The 13,453-nt window shown below is 37.6% G+C and overlaps 1 pseudogene; it reads left to right on the forward strand.

Moving 5' to 3' along the window:
- Window positions 1-335: 335 nt before the first annotated feature.
- On the forward strand, window positions 336-795 carry LOC106736205 (60S ribosomal protein L23a pseudogene; annotated as a pseudogene).
- Window positions 796-13,453: the final 12,658 nt, after the last annotated feature.

Below are 13,453 nucleotides of genomic sequence, written 5' to 3' on the forward strand. Positions count from 1 at the left end.
ATTAATTTACTAGGGTAAAATTAACTCAACATAAACTAACCACTTTAAAGTGAAAAATTCAATAGCATTTAGTGCACTCACAATATTGTACAACCATTACCTCTGTCTCATGCCAAAGTATTTTCATCACTCTAAAGTAAAAGTCCTTACACATTGAACAGTTTCTTTCCATTTCCTCCTCTACTTTTTCTTGTACGATCCCAACATTAATGTAGAACTTTGATAAGATAACATTGATTACATGGCTGATTCCTTTTTCATATATGTGTACTGTGAAGTAGTCATAACCCAAATCAAATTCTGTGAAAAGTTAATTGAAGCTTTTTGCTAAGATGATGTCGAAGCGAAGAAGGAAGCTCCTGCTTCTCCCAAAGCTGAAGCTAAAAGCAAAGGATTTGAAGGCCAGAAAGGCAGTGCTGAAAGATGTCCACAGCCACAAAAAAAGACCCATACATCACCCACCTTCCAGAGGCCCAAGATTCTTCGGCAGCAGAGGCAGCCCAAATATTGGAAGAGCACCCCCCCAGGAGAAACAAGCTTGACCACTACGCCATCATCAAGATCCCCCTGACCACCGAGTCTGCCACGAAGGAGACAGAAGTGAACACATCTGTGTTCATTGTGGATGTCAAGACCAACGAGTACCAGATCACACAGGCTGTGAAAAAGCTCTTCAATATTGATGTGGCCAAGGTCAACACTCTAATCAGGCCTGAGGGAGAGAAGAAGGCAGATGTGTGACTGGCTCCTGAATATGGCGCTTTGGATGTTGCCAACAAAATTGGGATTATCTAAACTGAGTCCAGCTGGCTACTTCTAAATACACAGTTTTTCACCATAAAATAAAGTTAATTGAAGAAAATGCTCTATCATTTTAAAAAATGACAAAATAATAAGTTAGAAAGGATTTTTTTTTTCCACCTTGAGTTGAGTTGGCCTAATTTTCAGGCCAAGGACCTAACTACCCAGACAATTTACTGTCTACCTTCCATGAATTTGTATTTAATTGAACCTCTGACCAAGTCTTAATTCAAGTGAAAAAAATAACCATAACCAGGTTCACTGCCTCCGATTCCTCTCATTGGAAAAATTTCTGTTCAGTTGGCCTTCTCTTTATTCAGGGACTCTGAGTCTATAAACTGATTCAAATTTGAGAGTTGATTAAGGAATTGTGAATCTGTTTTCTTTTTTAAAAAATATATTTTAATTAATTAATTAAAATTTGACCAGAGAGGGACAGAGTGAGAGTGATAGCAAGAGAGAGAGAGAGAGAAAGTAAGAAAGCAAGCTACCAGGTCTAGGACTCAAACCATGGTCAGCCATGTGGGAGTCCAGTGCCCTTAATCACCACACCACCTGCTGGCTCTGTGACTCTGTTTTTATGATTCAAGTTAGATCTCTGTTCACTTAACTTAGAACTCTTTTGCTTTTATAGACCAAGTAAGAATTGAATAGCCAGGAGACCAGCAGATGGTGTAATGGCTACATCGCTGGACTTCCTTGTAGTCATCGTGGTTCCAGTCCTGGACTCAGTGGCTTAAACTCACACCGGGCGCATGTGCATGTGTGTGTGTGTGTGCCCAAGATCCCGAGAGGAGAATGGAGGAAAAAGGATTGCAAATGGCCATTCCCCCTCAGGAGTGATTTCTTGCTTTCTTTCTCTCTGTCTTTCTCTGTCTTTCTGGCGAGCATACATAAAACCCTCCAAGAAAAAAAAAAAAAAAAAGAAAGAAAGAAAAGAATTGAGTAGCCAGTTCATTTATTTCACTTTTAGGGATGCCATGATTAACTAACCATTGCTCTAGGTCTCTGTGAATCAAACTATTCTGATTACTGTTCTGACTCTTCCTTGACCTGAGTCTAGCTAGAGTTTCAGGAGTAAGGAGAGGCTTGAGAGGTGAGTTCAGCAGAGAACCAGCAGGGTCTTGCAAGACAATTACCTCAGGGGAGACCATTATGGAGTCTTCAGGCAAAGTAGAGTTAATATCAGATAGGGGTAGGAGGGTTGTTTCTACTGCCAAAAAAAAGACTCAGGGAAATTTAGGGCTTCAAGTCCTCTACTTCATTAGCATCTTCCCATTCCAATTTATAGGATCTCATTTCTTTCCAATCAAGGCCCTCACTTAACCCTTAACTAGAGACACCCTGCAAGGTTAGTAATTTAATTTGCATTGCAATTCAGTCACTCAAATGATGATTTTTTTTTTTCTCTTAGTCTCAACTCTGCAATGACAGGATGACAGGAGATAGGGTTTCTTTTAGTATACAGAAAGTTTCATGTTGTTTATGCAGAGCTTGTGCAGGGAATTTGAAACCCAGGGTAGGGAATTTGAAACCCAGGGTTCATCATTTTTTTTTCCCTTTACTTTGTCAAGCACAATTGGAAACAAGCAACCAGTTTTATTATGGTTGTTAAGTTTGACAAAAATGTTCTAAGTTATCACACATACGCTTAATCAGAATCTTTTACAAATTCTTGATTTGGATTATACAAAGATGATGTTTTTTCAATCCCTATTCCACATCACACTATGAACTATTAGTGCCCTCTCTACTACAGGAAATAAACACATTAATACCTTTAGTTAAATAACTGGTTCCAAAAATCACAGAACCAATTTAGAAAACTTATCCTTAATATTCCGTTCTTCTAGGGCCAGCCAGTGGTGTCATGGTTAAGGTGGCTTGATCCCACATGGCTGACTACGTGGTTCAAGTTCTTGACCCAGTGGTTTGAAAAAACAAGACATACCTGGTTGTGTGTGTGTGTGTGTGTGTGTGTGCATGCCCAGAATCCAGAGAGAAAAATATAAGAGAAAGGATTTCTGTGTGGTCATCTCCAATGCAGGATGTAGAGCAGACCACGTGGGATTCAGTGTCTTAACCTTCATGCCACCAGCTGTCCCCATTGATATATTCATCAATGTTTTAATATTCCTTTTTCTACTATGCCCCAGGCATACTTTACCTTCATATCCTGTTTTTCTTCCTTTTAAAGAACTCACTATCAGATCCTTTTAAAAAATATACAGTTGGGACCAGCAGATGACATAATGGTAATGTTGCTGGACTCCCACGTAATTGACTGAGGTTCGAATCCTAGACCTATGGTTTAAACTCACACCGGGTACACGTGAATGCATGCCCAAGATCCCAAGAGGAGAATGGAGGACAAGGGATTGCGGCCTGGCCATCCCCCAAGGGGGGTGATTTCTTGCTTTTTATCTCTCTGTCTTTCCTGTGAGTGTACATGCCCTATAGAAAACAAAACAAACAAATAAAATAAAAATAACTTATCTTCAAACAAAAAAATAAACCAGACACAGTTTAAGTATTAATATATCTGGTATTTATAGGAAATCAAGCTAAAGCAATGCATCACCTAAATTCAGCTATTTTTCCTAACACTTCTCAAGAGTATGAATTGGGACACTCATAGAGCAATTTAGCTAATGCTGTACTTGAAAGGAAAATGCATATTATATCTTCTTTCTTAGGTCTTTCAAAGGTACTACATGAATTTCAAGTAAAACTGTAGAGAATTTCCCATACATTTGCATTGGTGTTCTGGATCAAATGTAAAGCTCCAACATAATGTTTTGTGGAAGTTTTGTGGCCTGAGGCTGAATAGTAAGTGGATTAACACAGATTTCCTCATGGTGAACTGGCCTTATATATCAACTGATGTGACATTGTAAAATACCAACTTAATTTGGGGTGGAAGAGCAAATCAACCTTATTGTTGATGCCTGGGGGATTAATGATTCTACATTTTCATTTTGATTCACTTATTTTGATCTTAAATTGTGAGACTCAATTACTAGAGATAAATCCCATCTAGCCTCATTGCATAATTGGTTTTTGTAAAGTCCATTATCCTAATAATTATACTCTAATTGGCATAAAAATGAAATATTCTGATAAGCAACATCAGGAAATAATAACAGTAATTAATAGTAATTAAATTTCATGCAGTCCATCATACAGTACAGAGCTGGAGATTATTTGAAAAGTAAGTTTATCTGGTACTCAAGCAAAAATCATAGGTACTTAATATGCATTATTATATTTTTAATTCCTAGCTAAAAAAACACTAAAATGTAAAACAGAGAATTTCCTCCATACTTCATTCATAGTGAAATCAATGTATATATGTTTTGTTGTGTGCTATTTTCTTTTTTTTTAATAGATTTTTGCTATAGGGTGCAAGTGTTTGCCAGAGAGACAGAGAGAGACAGAGAGACTGAAAGTGAGAAATCACCCCCCCACACACCCATTAGGGATGGCCATACCACAATGCCTTCTCCATTCTTCTCTCAGGATTTTGGGCATGTGTATACACATGCTCAGTGTGAGTTTCAAGCTGCTGAGTTCAGGACTTGAATTACGGTCAACCATGTGGGAGCTTTAACCACTACACCACCTGCTAGCCCCAGCTTTTTCATTCACTCAATCCAACATGCTTACCCTATCTCAAATAATGAGTTGAATGCTGATAAAAACACCCCTAACCATAAAGATCATAACATTTCATCAGAAATGTGGATTTTAAGATAGGTTCTCTGATATTTAGCGATCTGTATGTGGGACAAAGTGGAGTCTTTGTTCGTGATCATGGTGGCACTGGGAATGGAGAATACCTTTTCTACTTACTCTATTTCTATGTGGAGAGATAACAATAACTAATATTCTTGTCTCCGTCTTCTCGGTTACTTTCAATTCCCTAAATCTCCTGGGAAAAGGGTATGTGTCATCTGATTGAGAGAAAAAATTGTGTTTACATGGCTGAGTACATTTCTCTTTAGATCATACCTACCTACCCAAGAATCATTCAACTCTGTTGCTCCATGCAGAAAATGTATATGGGACAGATTCAACACCTGTGAGGAGGGACTTCAAGTTGTCAGGCATTTTCCTCAAATGGTAGGTAATACTATCTAATTCTGGACTCAGGTTCAAGGATCCTGTTAGGCTATATACCTAAGCTATGTTCTCCAACAGCTCCGTCATTAGACCTCCATCAGTGTTTCAGTTATTCCTCACTTAGTAACAAATTAGTTGAAAACAGATGAGTGGCTTAAAACAAAACCAATTTATTTTCATCACAATTCTGTTTTGACGAGGCTCACTTTGGTAGTTTTTGCTTCATGCAGTTTAGCCAAGATCACTCCTATAAGCTGTTTGCAAAGCAAGTGTGAAGCAAATAATTTGGCCAAGTCTAAAGTCAATGGCAGAGAGGATCATTATGAGTGTGAATATTAAGAGGGGTTGTTCATGGGGACTGTCATGTACCAGTTTACCACAATCTACTTCACACCTTTGTCTATTTCTTTGTTCTAAACTTGGGTGAGAAAGAGAGTTATATGTCTGTGTCCTGAAACAAAAGCATTCTTTCCAAACTTCTTTCTTTCATTGATGCTATTATTTTTCTTTAAATCACCTGTTTCTCAGTAATATTCTGTTGCCAATTCTAACATATTCCTTTTATTTCTGCTTTTGAGTGCAACACATCTCATCTTACTCAGCAATTAGTCAGCTCTCTCTGGTATTAACAAACTATGTCCAAATCATGATAATTGTCATTTTTATTCTCATGGTGGTTAGCCTTTCCACACAAAGTATAAGTTCTATCTAATAATGGATTTATTTCCTTTATTATTATTTAACATTATTAGTATTAATATTTTGTACTGTTAATGATAATTCCTTCTTTATTAAATTCATAGCTTTTGTGGTTTAAGCCTTCTAATACCATGTTGTGATTATATGTGAGAAATTTAGAAAATTCTTTTTTTTTTTGGAAGATGTTTTTGTTATAGGGCGAATGCACTCACCAGGAAGACAGAGAAAAAGAAAGCTACAAATCACCCCCAAGGGGGCATGGCCACGCCGCAATCCCTTCTCCTCCAATCTCCTCTTGGGATCTTGGGCACATATGCACATGCACCCGGCATGAGTTTAAGTCACCAGGTCCAGGACTTGAACCGTGGTCAACTACATGGGAGTCCAGCGACATAGCCATTATGCTAACTGCTGGTTCCAAAATTTAGAAAATTCCTTGTAATTTTATGAATGCACTCAATCAGGTTGCAGTTCAGTGTGATGCCTCTGGCATGGTGCTTTTCCACAGAATTGCTTATATGAACGTAAATAATATAATACCAAAGTGTAAGTACCATTTTTGCTTTATTAAGGAGAATGGCCTGTGATTTAGGAAAATAATTTAAAATTAAATGAAAAGGGAGACTGTCTTTTTTTGAGACATATTTTTGCTATAGGGGTCATGTGCTCACCAGAGAGAAAGAAAGAAAGAGAGTAATCCTCCCAGGGGGATGGCCATGCTACAGTTCCTTCTCCTTCACTCTCCTCTCAGGATCTCGGGCACACACACATGCACCTGGCATGAGTTTTAAGCTGCTGGGTCTGAGAATCAAACTGCAGTTGACTACACAGGAGTCTAGTGATGAAACCATTATGTCATCTGCTGGTCTCAATGGGGGACAGTCTTAATCAAGTACATGTTATAGCACAATGGGGAATAAGTTTTGAATGCGTTTCCCCAATACACATGTGTTGAGATTTGATTGTGATGGGATTATGAGGGTGAAAGCTATAGTTTTGAAAAGTGGGGCCAGCATTAATAGGTGGTATGGTGGTGAAGGTAGTAGATTCTCACATGGCTGACCACAGTTTGAGTCCCAGACCTGGCAGCTTGCTTTCTCACTTTCTCTCTTTCTCAGTGAATGCACATGCCCTATAGTAAATTAAAATAGTTAATAATAATAATGATGATAAATAAAATAGAATATTTATTTTTTTATATAAACAAAAGTGGACCCCTGGGGAAGAGATTAGGATTTAATAAATGGGGAACCCATCATTGAATCCTGGTAGATCTATAAAGAGAGAGAACAAAATGGTGACATGGGTATGGATGCGTGAGCTCTTGGTCTCAATCTCCATGTTCTCTTCAGGCCTCTCCAAAGTCCTTTTAGAAAGAAGCCCTTCATCAGATGTGGCTCCTAGAGCTTGAATCACCAAACTGTGAGCTGAATAAAACTCTATTTTTTTTTTAATTTTTATAAATAACCCAGTTTCAGGTATTTGGTTTTTAAGCCACAGAAAATGGACTAAAACACTGGATAACTAAATTGATTTCACAGAATGGCCGACTTAGGCATAGACTACTCTAAAGTAAAGAGATTTCTAGGAAGATGACCTTTTTATTTTCACACAAGTTTTATACTCTGCTATACTTAGAACAAGGGACATGGAAATAATGTGGGTTTTTTTTGTTTGTTCGTTTTTGTTTTTCGGATGTCCATTCCAAATATACACCAGATATGTGGAAGTAGATGCTTAAACAACACTCTTGACCTATGTTGCGGAAGGTGTGTGGTTTGTATTATTTTTCTGGCCTCAGGGACATTTGTACACTGATGCATTCCCCCTCTCTCATCCTTTTTCATTCATGATCATTGCTATGAACATTAATAAGATGGTCGGCGGGAGATAGAGATTCAATTCAGACTGATGGAATTGAGTAAAGATAACTGATGCATGGAGTTGTAGAAACCACAATAAATAAAGAAATATTTGAAGGAGCGGGCTATGTTTAGTACAGGATAGAAATACAGGAAGGAAAATGATAGCTGACTTCAAACATTTTAAGAATTGCCATGTGGGGAGACATCACAGACACCTGACGTGGGGCAGCTTGGAGGTTGAGAAGTTGGTGGTCTTCTTTCCTTTCTGCTCTCACCTGGTGGTGGTGCTTAAGGCACCTGCCACACCCTCCCTACTCCTCACTTCCCACTTCTCCCCGCAGGACTCCATGTTGGGAACTGTGGGAGGAGTGGAGAGATGAGTTTAGACTTTTGGGGGTCCTGGTGCTAGGCTGGCGTGAGATAGGGGGGACTGTATGTGAAAATTTTAAAGATTATTTAGTGTTACTCTAGAGGAAAGACCTTGAGACTCGTAAATGATGCTTACAATGGAGACAGATATGGGTGAAATGCAATAGGAAGCTTTCTGGAAAGTTAGCTGTCTAAAAAATAAAATCTAATTCTAGACAAACAGATGGCATTTGAACTCAATGAACCATAGACTTTCTGGCCATCTGATTTTACTAATAACTTCCTCAACTTTAGCATGTTCATCTTTATGAGGGTTTATAGTACTTAAGTTAAATGGGAAGAGAAGTTAATGTTTACATTGACATGTTTTAAAGTAACCTGAGTTTGGGGCTAATATTATTTAATACTTTTGTGTCTGTTTTCTTTTGATTGTTTCAGAATTTCACTGAAAATTAAATAAATGGCTTGGTTTGCAAGTTTCAGTCCCTTTAAACTGTGATATCACTGTCCAGTAATTCCCTTAGCCGATAATTCAATTTCCTTCCACCTTCTCTGTCTTACAAACTCCTACTGATCCGATCAAGACCTGAAACATCGCTTTCTGGTACCCAGCCAGACCCTGGTAGTTACTTCTTTTTTTCTGTCCAACCATTGCTGTAATAGGTGATCTGGAAGAAGTATGCATAAGTATGTTTTTTTCTCCTTAGGTTTTGAGTATCACAGATGAGAAAATATATGTATGACTTTTTAACTCCCAGTACTTTGCCCAATCTCAGAAACATTCAGGTAGGCATTTACAAGGTATTTGTTTAGTAAGCATTAGTCTTTTAGCCTGTGCTTTTATCAAAGAATATAGGATGAAGGGCAGAAAAGGAGCTATGTATCGCAGCAGCTTTGACAATATTCCTCCTTATCTCTCTATAAATGATGCTATACAACAGAAGCTCATTGGAAGTATATATATGAACCATAGACTGATTTCCTTTCTGTACTTTTAGGTATGTCTAATCTGCACTTATTACTAAGTTTTGTAAACAATATTTCACATACTAATCTGGATATCTGATTTCCCTTTGGAAATAAGCCATTATCCTTGCATAATGATCATGTGTGATCCTTTAGAACAGACATAAATTTTTGGTTTTGTTACATTTCTTACCAGTCCCTACTATCTGCCTGGTCACTAAAGCAAAAAGCCAATTGAGATTTATTAGCTTATAACCAGAAAGGCACTGCCCATTTTCTTGTAGGTCCTGTTTATCATTTGGTTTTGGAATCCCTCCCAGAGATCCTTCTTCTGGTTTAAAGTGCCTGAAATGTTCAAACCAAGCCATTTTATTTGAAGATAAAATCTGGTGCTCATCTCTCTAATAAAATAAGTAGCTTTCCCCCTAAGTTTTCTTTTTGGTCAATATTTATACTTACTGGAAGAAAAATATGAGGAATTTATAGTGGCAACGTGGGGTTAGGATACTGTGGGTAAAGACTTAATAGCAATGCCTTTTACAACACTCCTTTATCCCACAGAAATCCTAACAAATGTTAAGTGATCATCCATAGCCTATTGCTAACTGAAGCACTACTAACTAATCTACAAATCTTGGACTACAAGATGCAAAACTGGATTCATTCGAACAGAAGTACAATTGGTAGAGAGTACAACTGACCATTTGTTTAAGTAGCATCACTGGAAAGCAATGTAACAATATGATGCAATATAATAGATTCAGAGTGTATAGGCTCTAGTGTCACAATTCTAGAGCTGCTACATGGTGACTTCTCTGTGGAAACTGAATCTCTTTGTACTTCAGTTTATTCTCCTCCAAAACGAGAAACATAACAATGGCTACTTCTTAGTGTTTTTGAGGATTAGTGAGATAGTAATTGTAGAGCACTTAGAAAAATGCCAGGCACATCAAAAGGACTTAATAGATAATAATCTCATATCTATACATGAGGATAAGGATGTAAACATGTGTACAGAGACAGATAGATTAGATATTGGTACAGATACGAAAGTTGGCGATGGATAGGTAATACTCAATGTTCTTAGTATCAACCCTTATTAGCAAAAATAATCAACAGTAAAATTTGAAGTAGTACATTTTCAAAATACGTACACCAGACGGTAAGTGTTTTACCTCATTATATCAGTACCAAACGATGCAAGATAGATGAATAATTTTTAATATTTATACATAGTTACATGTAAGAGTAAGTTACTTGTATTTTGTTTAACAAAAATAAATGCTTTTCAAATGAGGCTCTTAAATCTCAAATTTCACTTCACAGAGTCTACAGTCTAACTTTCAGAAGAAATTACTAAAGTTACATCCAAACTACATGTCTGTGCAAATTTTTGAGGAAAAAGTCTCCCTAAATGTTACCAGAAGCTGCAAGGGTAATCTTCACAATATCAAGAAATGAGTTCCATAAACTGACTTCTTAGGTTACCATGAAAGGGACTTTATTTTTCTCCTTGGCCTCACCCAGCAAAAAGTCACTGGACTGAGTACTACTTGAAAATGTCTCTCATTACCTGGAATCATTTTCTCTTTATTTTTTTCCATTTTCTACTATTAAATTTTCCTTAACGTTAAAACCAGAAATGAAAAGTAATTTCACTTCAACACTGGCACAAGTTTAAAATTTGTTCTATAGTTGAATAGTCTATAGATGGCTTCAGATACTGCCTACACAACTGAGGGGAGTATGAAATGCGGTTGACAAAGGACACATCAAATGACTGAGTACAGTTCATGGTCAGTTGGAGACAGGATGTTATACATATTTTATTACTGTTTTTAAGTGTTTCCAGATGTCCTCAGAGATTACATTTGTTCAAAAATGATTGTTGGTGGCAATTTAGTAATATAATTTTTTCCCCAAATGTAATCAAGTTGAAGTTTTTTTTTTCTCTATTTTTTTTTTTGAGATGTTTTCGCTATAGGGTGCATGCGCTCGCCAGACAGACAGAGAGAGACATAGAGACAGAAAGCGAGAAATCACCCCCCAGGGGAGATGGTCACGCCACAATCCCTTTTCCTCCATTCTCCTCTCGGGATCTTGGGCATGCACGCACACGCACCCAGCGTGAGTTCTAAGCCACTGGGTCCGGGATGCCAGCCGCAGTCAACTACGTGGGAATCCAGCGACATAGCCATTACGCTAACTGCTGGTTCCCAAGTCGAGAATTTTTTAAAAGAACTATTTTATTTAACTTTATTTATTTGTTTTAATTTGACCAGAGAAGGGCAGAGCAAGGCTTGGAGAGTGAGAGTGAGAAAGCAAGCTGCCAGGTCTGGGACTCAAACTATGGTTGACCACGTGGGAGCCCAGTGTCCTTAAACACCTGCCAGCCCCCTCAAGTCAAGAACTTTATCAATGAAAGACAGAAAAACTTTTACAACATTCGTATCACTTATCAATGCTGTTCAAAATTTAGGTGTCATATACTTTATTGTTCAAATTGGGGCACTGTTGAAAATAAAGAAAGTGCTATTCGTAGTTATTCTAGGCATACAGGAATAATTCTGTCTGTTCTAAGGAAACACAATATACAGGTACCCTGGTTATAAGGCTATTTACTAGCTATTTTTATGCTAAAATAACTTGCTTAGGCTAGCAGTTAAGAGCTGTGAAATAATACCAAAGAATTGCTCCTATATGGCACAGTTTAATGAGGTGCTATTTAAAGATAAACTGAAAAGAAAACAGAAGAGCCACTGGAAATTTTAAAGTGAAAATGAGACTGAAGATAAATCTTTCTCAGCAATAGCAAAGGCTTTAGTACAGGTGTCAAGAGTGGACCTTAGACGTGATCTGGGTCTTGTTTTGCACACGATGACATCTCATCATACTGTTTTGCAACCACTGATTTGGAATTAATATAAGCTTATCCTTCCTGACTAGCACGCTAATAGAATATGTCATTCTGCTAACTTCCAGACTGGTATGCCGGCTGATAAATTATACCTGACGATGAATGCCGTTGGTATCTCTATGAACTGCTGTTTCTGTCAACCTGCTCCATGGTGCTTTTTTCTGCCCTCATCTGAAATATTAATTTAGGCAATGTGATGGAATTTTATGGTCAATTGAGTAAGTATCTTTACAGTGTATTAACATGTTACATGCAAAATATTTACATTTACCTATGTTTTCCTGTAGAGAGATTTCCTTGCGTGGATAATTTAAGAATTTGGTATCACACGCTTTCATAAGTTAGTGATGCAGATAGCATTTTGTGTCCAAAATTCAACAAAAGTTCATCCTTGCCAAGCTTTCTTCTCAGTAGAGTTCCCTGCCCTACCGTATTTATGAATCTCATTGCTTTATTTTCAGAAATTGTATTTCAGAAATTCTGGGGGTTTCTGAAGATTTGAATAGTTTAATAATGTTTCAGAGTCGTACCAGCAGATGTTGTAATGGTTATGTCACTGGACGCCCACGTAGTTGACTGCAGTTTGAGTCCTGGACCCGGAGGCCTAAAACATGCTAAGTGCATATGCATGTGTGCTCGGGATCCCGAGAGGAGGATGGAGGAGAAGGGATTGTGGCGTGGCCATCCCCCCGGGGGCTGATTTCTCACTTTCTATCTTGCTCTGTCTCCGGCAGGTGCACACATCCTATAGCAAAAGATCTCTCTAAAAAAAGTTTAAAAGTAATAGAAATATTGTCTCAGAGTATATGGATACAGGAGGCCCATAAGCACTGTCTTGTGAAAGTGCTCTACAATAGATAGTAAACAACAAAATACAAGTAACGTATTCCTAAATAGCACTGCTTAGAAATATTGAAAATGAGTCGTCCCTCAATTCTGCATCATTTGGTTTAACTATTTGAAAAATGTACCTCTTCATATTTTACTGTTTAATGCTGTTGCTGAAGATTGATCCTAAGACAGAACATTGAGTATTACCTATTCATTGCTAACCTTCAGATCTATGGCTACATCTAATAGATATTTACACATATCTATATATGCATATTTATATCCATAGCTTTATATATAGATATAGATACGCAAGTATTATCTATTAAGTCCTTTGATATACCTGGCATTTTTCTAAGCACTCTCCAAGACTATCTCATTGAATAAGAAGTAAGAGAGGCCAGCTGGTGGTATAGAGGTTAAGGTGACTGGGTCTCACATGGCTGACTGCACAGTGAGTTCCTGACCATATGGCTTGAGAAACACAGGAGATACGTGTATGTGTGCATGCTCAAAATCCAAGAGGAGAACAGAGAAGGGATTGCAGCATGAGCATCGTTTTTCTAAGGTACTGTCTTACTTTCTCTCTGTCTCTTTCTGTCTGTCTCTCTGGCATGTGCATTAGCTTCGTAATAGAGGTGAATAGAAAATAAGAAAAATAAATGAGTGTTTACAGATAAGCATCCTATGAGCTGTATGAACTGTTACAGTATCACTTACAAGATACAATTTCTTAATTTTCCAAGCAAGAAAGTTTAATAGATTCTTGGTTCCATTTATGGTTTTACTTTGTTTGTTTTTGTTTTGTTTTGTTTTTGAGAGGTTTTTGCTATAGGGCACATGTGCTTGCCAGAAAGACAGAGAGAAACAGAAAGCGAAAAAT

This window comes from Tupaia chinensis, unplaced genomic scaffold (genome assembly GCF_000334495.1).
Source record: "Tupaia chinensis unplaced genomic scaffold, TupChi_1.0 Scaffold000687_1, whole genome shotgun sequence".
NCBI lineage: Eukaryota > Metazoa > Chordata > Mammalia > Scandentia > Tupaiidae > Tupaia > Tupaia belangeri.